This window comes from Lactuca saligna, chromosome 8 (genome assembly GCF_052625555.1).
Source record: "Lactuca saligna cultivar CGN05327 chromosome 8, ASM5262555v1, whole genome shotgun sequence".
Taxonomy (NCBI): domain Eukaryota; kingdom Viridiplantae; phylum Streptophyta; class Magnoliopsida; order Asterales; family Asteraceae; genus Lactuca; species Lactuca saligna.
Genome location: NC_136424.1, coordinates 6,781,146 through 6,790,000, shown reverse-complemented (window position 1 = coordinate 6,790,000; position 8,855 = coordinate 6,781,146). Strand labels below are relative to the sequence as shown.

Here is an 8,855-nt window from a genome sequence, read left to right as displayed (position 1 = left end):
ATAACACTTTGTAATAGTCGGTTTGTATCCAATAGTTTGTAATCCCTTTATCAATGTAAAATATTGCTTTTATGAATATGCAAGTAGCATGTTTTGGAGTAATGATATTGTGAAGTATGAAAGTTGGGTCTTTCAAAAAAAAAATATACGAAAGTTGGGGTCTTTTAATAACTTTAACTAACAAAAATTATCAAATAATTTATATATGATCTAATTAACTCAAAGGTCAAGATAATTCATATCAATAATTTGCAAAAAATTAGTCTATCATATAAACTAATACAAATATTCAAACTATGACAATTATCTTTTAGTTGGATGAGCATAATCACTACCATATAAAAAAACAGATTTTATGATTCAAATCAGTTTGTGGTAATGATTCTAAACCAACTATGGCCCAAAAAAAACTCGAAATTTTACACACAGGAGCACCAACTCATGAATTGGACTCGTTGAGTTGCTCTTTTACTAAGTGGACTCGTCGATTCAGTCGCTGGACTTGGCGAGTTCACCTATCAGAGTGCAGTAAAGTAATTTTTCTAGCTTTGAAAACAAGTGGGCATCAAATATAACATAAAACAAACCAGTCTCTGATACCACTGATGGGTTTTGAGCACTCTAACAACCTTAAGGTGCACATACAACCGTAGATGCTTTGGATCTATGTTTTCTCTAATTATACATGCAATTTGTTTTCCAAAGTATTCATCCTAACTAGCATACAAAGCATAGGTAATTGAACAACAAAAACTAGTTAGATTACTTACCTCTTGTTGTAGCTTGTTAACTTGAACCTTTAAGAGCCTAGCACCCCAAATGTGATGCCTCAAATACTTCACAAAACACCACCAACAATGGAGGACTTGAGAGTGACTTTCTTGTCAGAAAATCAACTATGACTCTTCTAATGAATACTTGGGGGCCAATTTTGGATGCTAAGTGACTTCTTTTATAGTGTGGCAAAACTAGGTTTACATCCATGCAAACCCTAATGCACCATGCCCTTTCATATCCATGGACTACCATATTGGTTTAGCCCATCCTAAATAACCATAGGCCCACACTATAAGAATATTTGATTTACCAAATTAATCCTCGTACATTTAATTAGTCTCTTTTGATCACTAAATTAATTCCAAATTAATTCTTGATCAATACTAATTAAATAATATGATTTCATATTAATATATTAGAACTTATAGTATATTAATAAATAATAAATAACCTCTTCTCAAAAGTCAATCTTTCAAATTGTTCCAGTAAAATGCAACCCAAATGGACCATGCTATTTTTGAGTCAAGTATATACCAATTATAGTTATGGACTTAGACACCTTATCCAACAACAAATCCTTGGACGAAGGCTCTAAGTAGGGTTAAACGTAATCAACATGTTTGGAGCACTGGTTTGAGAGATGATATTAGTTTTAGTAGTTAGATGAGTAGTTTGAAACTTGTAAAAAAATAAATGTAATTGACTTTTGGTGATTAAATTATAGAAATTATTTATAAGTTTGTTTACTGCCTTTTTCAATTGTTTATTCTTGTGTTTTGTTTTGCATGTTTTACTTCCTGAATAATTTAATTATTCAAATTCCATAGTCATTCATACTTTTGGAAGTAAGGAGTGCATTAAGAATGTCATAAAATGGATTGTAGATTATTTAAAAGAGTTATACGTAGCAATTGTATTGCTACAACATTCATGAGTACTTAGAGATGGAGATTTAAGTATTGAATAAACCCATGCGTAGAGAATTAATTCATGGATTATATCATGAGTAATTCTGTGATGATAATATCTTATATTCTTAAAATGGATATATACGAGTTGTATTTTACAAGTTGGTTATGCATTGGTGTTGCGAAAACGCATCAGTAACATGATGTTATAAAATGCAGTGTTATGGATAGTTTAATGAGTAAAGGATACAAACATATGAGCCAAAGTTTATTTTTTCTTTTTTCCCTAACGGGAAAAGCGATATCTTTGTTTCCCTCGGTGATTTGGTGTTGACTTATAGTGTAGGGCCCAAACAGAACTCAATTGATGCGTTCAATTTGACATTTTATGTGTTCATCACAAATCAAAAATCAGGAAACAATATTTTAGACAGTGAGATTGATTTTAGTCCATGTCTCATGCCTTTACGATATCTAGTAGAACGGAGGAATATTAGATCACTTATCTTACGTCCAATATCTGGTCAATTTAGAGTTCGACAGTTGCTAGGAAGCACTCTTTATTATCTATTTTAGAAGTTATATTGGTAATTGCAGTTTTAGACTTATCCAAGTGAGAGACTGTTGGATTAGGCGTGTAATCTAATAATTAAATTAGTATATATTTGAATTATTAGCAAAGTCCTTTTGGGTTGCCCTTAAACCTGGTAATTAAATAGGATAACTTTGAGAGAGAGAGAGAGAGAGAGAGAGAGAGAGAAAGAGAGCGATATATTTATTGGTTTATTATATGATTAATAAATAGCAATAAATGAATTTATTAATACATTATAAAAATAATATATTAATTAGAAATAGTATTATTTAATTAATAATTAATCAGAACTTAATTATAATTAATTTTGGGATTAATTAGATTAATTAAAACTATAGGGGTCTAATTGTAATTGTTCAATAGTTGAACACGAGTTTCCAAAACCTTCCTCCTATGGATGTGGACGGTTTCTTGGAGGATAATCTAGAGTTTCTAGAATACCCCTTGTTGGAAAATATTTGTTTGTGATTGTCACTTGAAATAAGTAGAGTCTACGTATATATCTCTCTAACAAACATTATCAAAATGTTTCAGGTTGGAAAGATCCTAAAGATTCAACAAGTGTTTGAAGAATCATATGATGGATCACCTGCTGTTGAAATGGAATAATTGCAGCTTACATGGAGCACTTGCAACTAACATAGAGCACTTGCTGAACATGGAGCACTTGAAGAAAGCAATTTGGACCATCTTGATCTTAGATGGCACATCTAGATCATATATGGAGCATTAAGAAGTTGATGGATCAACATGGATACTTGGTGGCTCATCTCAAGTCAATGGATCAACATGATTACATTGATGGCGATTGTAGATGGCTCATCATTTACAATGGAGGAACGTCCAAATACTCAAAGGCACATGATTTTCATCCATGGTCTATAATGAACACATAGTTGTACATCTTCATGTTGAAGATACATTCCAACATTCAAGAAACAACTCAACTTGATCAACAACAATTCTGGAAGTTGAAGACATATTAGAAGACCATGGAGCAACATGATGCTCATGTTGCTCATCACATTTTCAAATGTTGATCAAGAAGGATCCAGAAATATGAAGACTCATAACTTGGATGGAACCTTATCGGAACTAAAATATTCCATCTATTCTCCATTAAATAGGGCAAAGGTGTCAACTGATGACTAAGTCACGATGACGTGTCAACACCTGATTAGCCAAGCCATGTCATGGGATTTTCCAAAGCCTATAAATAGGTCCTTTGGGCTCCATTATAAAGTTGCTCTTCCTTGCTCAATTCTACTTATTCCTGCTCATTCTGCACAACTCATGCTTAGACTAGTTTTCAGAGAGTCACTTGAGAGTTTTAGTGTGTTTTACATTCAAACACTTGTAACTGAATCTCTATGAATATGAGACACTTTTAAATTATTGATCTTGAACATACAAAAATGTTTTATCATTAACTTGGTGATTCATAACTCTTTATTTTCTGCATGACTTGTCACATGACGATTCTGAAACTCTATTTCAGTCTTTTCAACACTTAGACTCTTCTAGTCTAAGTTTTACTGAATTTTCTCATTTTCTTTATCCATTATAGATAATTATAGATAATTAGGGTGTAGATAATTATCTAATTTGGTATATTAATATAATATTCAAATTAGGGTTATCTAGGGTTTCCTAATCTAATTGTAAATGGACCCTAAAGGATCCATTTTTCGGCCATTCCTTTTTACCAAGGCATATTCGAAATTCCTTACCTCCTCTCCTCTCTCTTTAAGCCTCATTGTTTCTAGGGTTGGGTGTGAACCATCAGAGACATGATATTTTTAGTGCTAGCTTCCATGAGTTTTCAAGAAGGATTGTTTGATTGTTTACTAGAACAATCAAGATGTATGTTTTCTTCTATGAATTTCAAAATTACCTAGGGTTATAGGGTTCTTGTTGTTCAATAGGATATTACTTCAATAATGTTTTGACTAGGTCCAATAGGTTGCGTGTACCCTTAAGTTTATAAGAATTTATCCGCGTTATTGCATGTAAAACCCATCACTAATAGTACAAGTTGTAATGCACAGCGTACAAGCATGTTATAGCCTAAAGTACAACTTTAATTTATCAACTTTGTATAATACGTCACTTTCAACCATTCTATGCAACTTTGAAAAATATCATTTTCACCTCTTTTGTTTTTTAAACTTTCGTGCTTATTCCGTAGTGTGTGTATATATATATATATATATATATATATATATATATATATATATACACACACACACACACACAAATTTTCCTCATTTACTTTGTAAAATTCATTTTTACCCCTCTTTTTTAAAATGTTACTTTGACTATCGAGAAAATCACTATAGTTAATACTACAATTGTTAATGCATAATGTACAAGTATTTCAATATGTAATGTGTAACTGTAATCCTGTAACTTTGTATAATATATTATTTGCAACTCTTAATGCATAAAATGCAACTTTAATTGCTCAACTTCATATAATTCGTCACTTGCAACCGTTGTATTTTATAAAATGATATCTTTTTTATCTTTTTAATTTTAAAATATCACATTCACCTCTTCCACCTTAAACTTTGTAAAATATCACTCTTATCTCTTTATTTTTCACTCTTAATACGCAATAAAATCACGTAAAAACCCGTGGAAAAGCACGAATTCAATTACTAGTTTTGGATTCAATAACTAGTTTTTAGCTATAAACAAAATGTTTCTATGGTGTTAAAAATGTGTACGTTTAAACCTTAACCAACATATATGGATGCATAAAATGAAACTACAAACTTCTGATGTGAAATAAGTGTTTGAAATATGTGTCTAGAGTATCATATCGATCACGCTTTAAGTTCAATTTCTATATCATAAAAAGTACATTTGAAATATGTTTTCTAAATAAAAACAGAAATGTCAAATTTTGAAACATTTTATGTCCTATTATAAGAATCCATCCTCTCCGACATGATTTCCGTTAGTTCAAATTAGAGTATTCCAAAGTTACCGGTCATTTTGATAAATATATGGAAAATTGAATCTAAACTCGATTAATACAGAAATCAAATATATATATATATATATATATATATATATATATATATATATATATATATATATATATATATATATATATATATATATCTTTTGGTTTTATTAATCTTCCTATTTAGGATATCAAAATAATTATAAAGAAAATTATAATTAATTAATACAGATAATTAATTAGTTGCATATGTCATATTATATGAATAGAAAATACGAAAATGAATTTGAACAAAACTTAGAAGCATATTTAACTTTTCCATTGAATATCATGCGTTCATTTCCGTGAATATTTCTATATTATAATCATCAACAGTTATACTATATTAATAAAAGTTGAATCTTAAACTTTTTAGAAAGAAAAATAGTATTTATTTTGTGAGGAAGGTACAAGTAGGAATGGCGAATGATAGGAAGTTTGTAAGGTACAAGTAGGGAATGCACGTCACATTGAAATCCTCCTACCTTTTGTCATCAAGAGAAAGCCAGTTGGAAATCCAATACTTTCTCTCTCTAAAACTACCTTTCTCTCTCTACACCCACCAGGATTATAATCAAAAACCAGAATCAATCCAATTTTGCTTTCACGAAACCCTCTCCCATTTCCAAAAATTCCCTTCAATGACTACTCTCCACCAATACCATTAGTTTTTATTTCCTCTAATTCACATCGCCGGCAACCATGTCCTCAGGCTTCCCCGGCGGTCATCCAGACTACTTCAACATCAACATCAACATCGGCACCAACAACGTCAGTGGGAGATCCATGTCTATGATGAATATGACCAACAACCCACAAGGCTCTTACCGGTCACCACTTGCCGGAATTCTTGCTGACCCATCTTCTCAGATCGGACTCAGGCGACCTGAGTTGATGGGGAAAAGATCTCTGGCTGAATTCCAACACCATCACCAACTCCAGCAGCAAGCTGCGTTTTTCTTGAGAAACGTGAAACAAAGGCCTTCTAATCAGCATGCTTCTCCTGTATCTCCGCTTTCTCTAGTGGATTTTCCGAATTCGCCGGAAGTTTCTTCGGTTTCTAATATGTCTTCTTCGTCGTTGTCGTCTGTTCCTCGCTATGGCGTTCCAGTTATGCAACAAGTTCAACCGGCGACTGTGCAAAGTTTTAATCTTGGTAATGGAAACTTTAACGGCGTAATGGGTAATTACCAACATAACAATCGTGGCAATTTTCCCCGAGTTTCTTTACCTAATTTAGCGGCGAAACAATCGGTGGCCAGTCAAGAAACGGAGGGGAAGATGATGAAACGTCTGCAAGAGCTAGAGAAACAGCTTTTATTGGACGATGAAGACGGAGAAAACGATGTCTCCGGCGTTACTAACAGCGAGTGGTCGGAAACGATTCACAACATACTCGGTTCCACCCCGGTGGTGAAAGCGGAGAACACGGTTTCTCCTTCTCCGACGTCGTCGTCTTCTTCGTCCTGTGCATCTTCCTCCGCGTCTCCAGCGACCCCAATTTGCCCAAAGCAGTTGCTATCCGACACCGCAGTCGCAATTGCCGACGGGAAAAACGACTCAGCGATGGAAATCCTCACGCGCCTCAACCAGGTTTCAAACGCGCTTGGTACCCCCGAGCAGCGATTGAGTTTCTACATTGCGTCCGCACTCCGATCGCGGCTAAGCGGGAACCCGACGACGGCGTCGGAGTTGTATGGAAAAGATCACATCGTGTCAACTCAACTGCTCTATGACAAATCCCCATGTTTCAAGCTTGCTCTCATGGCAGCGAACGACGCCATTCTCGAACTGGGGAAGGCCGAGAACAACATACATGTGGTAGATTTCGATATAGGTCAGGGCGTTCAGTATGTGTACTTACTTCACGAGATTGCGGCGGCGCGTAAGGTTGATAAAGAGACAAACATTTCATTAAAGCTTACAACTTTCACAGACTTTGGTAATGGGGGTGCTGATAGATTGAAACTCGTGGGTGATGGTCTGAGTTCCCTTTCTAACAAACTGGGTGTCCCCTTTTCTTTCAATATTTCAACTTTGAAATTATCCGATCTCAATGCGTCGGCCTTAATGGTGGAACCCAGAGAAGTTCTGGTTGTGAATTTCGCTTTCAAGTTGTACAAATTGCCAGACGAGAGCGTGACTACGGAGAATCTGAGAGACGAGGTGTTGCGGCGCGTGAAGGGGTTGTCACCGGCGTTGGTGACGGTGGTGGAGCAGGATTTGAACGCTAACACAGCGTCGTTTGAGACGCGCGTGAGCCAGTCGTGTGGGTTTTATGGGGCGTTGTTGGAGTCGCTGGACGCGACGATTGGGAGGGATAACTCGGACCGAGTGAAAATCGAGGAGGGACTGAGTCGGAAAATGATGAACTCGGTTGCGTGTGAGGGGAGAGACAGGGTTGAAAGATGTGAGGTGTTTGGGAAATGGCGGGCCCGAATGAGCATGGCTGGGTTCGAGCCAAAGGCGATGAGTCAACTCAGGGCTGAAACATTAGTTACGAAGGTGAACTCGGGCACACGTGGTCATCCGGGCTTCACGGTGAAGGAGGAGGGCGGCGGGATTAGTTTTGGGTGGATGGGCCGGAGTCTCACCGTCGCATCGGCGTGGCATTAGCATAATTGTAATATCCCATTTAAAAATTTTAAACCATAAATATGGAAAATATGATTTAGTGTGACTTGTACCATCAAAATTTCAGCTAATTTTTAATTTTCAATCTATCGTATCAATTATAATGTCTTTTATTTATGATTCGCAAAACCATAGTATTTCTTTGTTTTCTGTGATTTGACGTTTTAATGATAGCGTTCATACTTGTGATCTTTTAAGATTTATTTTATTTGAGAGTTGAGATTACAACTTTTCCTTTTATTAAACAAAAACCTGAAACTATACAAAAATATTATTTCGCAATCGATCGAGATACATCATACCGATCTTACGATAAACACATAAAAACATCGAATCAAATGACCCCTCACCAACGACCCCTTCCTTTATTCAATTGTGTGTGTTTATACACGTTATACCGGCTTAGACGGATGTTAATTACAGGAAAGTGACGCAATCTTGAAGGACTAAGTTCAGGACCGGGAAAATGCGGTGTGCGGCTGTAAGACCCACGCCGTTAAGGGGACCAGGTTTTTTTATGTATCAGAAAATTTTCCTCGCAAATCCGTTCTTATTCTTTCTAATCTATTGCAACCACCTGGCCTTTGTCCCGATTGTGTTGCTAATCGGTTTCGTTAATTGTTTATATGTGAACAATTTTTTTTATTTTAATGATACTCACTAATATAATTGCTAACGGCCTAATATGTGTCTGAATCTTATCGTAAAATTAATAAATTTTGCTCTTATACATATATAAAAAAATTATATTTAGGGGTCTATGTTTATATTTCGCGTAAGGTCTTCAAAATCAACAAAACGACCACGATCAAATTCATGACATTTGGCAATTGGACGGATCGAATTAAGCATTACAAGTGAAATCAATAAGGATGATATGATTGTAGTGGATGAGAAGTGAGAATGAGATGAGACCGATCCTAACCTAATA

General features: G+C 35.1%; 1 pseudogene; it reads left to right on the top strand.

Annotated features, from left to right (window-relative positions):
* The first annotated feature begins 5,735 nt into the window (after positions 1-5,735).
* On the top strand, positions 5,736-8,022 carry LOC145008943 (scarecrow-like protein 8 pseudogene; annotated as a pseudogene).
* The last annotated feature ends 833 nt before the right edge of the window (positions 8,023-8,855 follow it).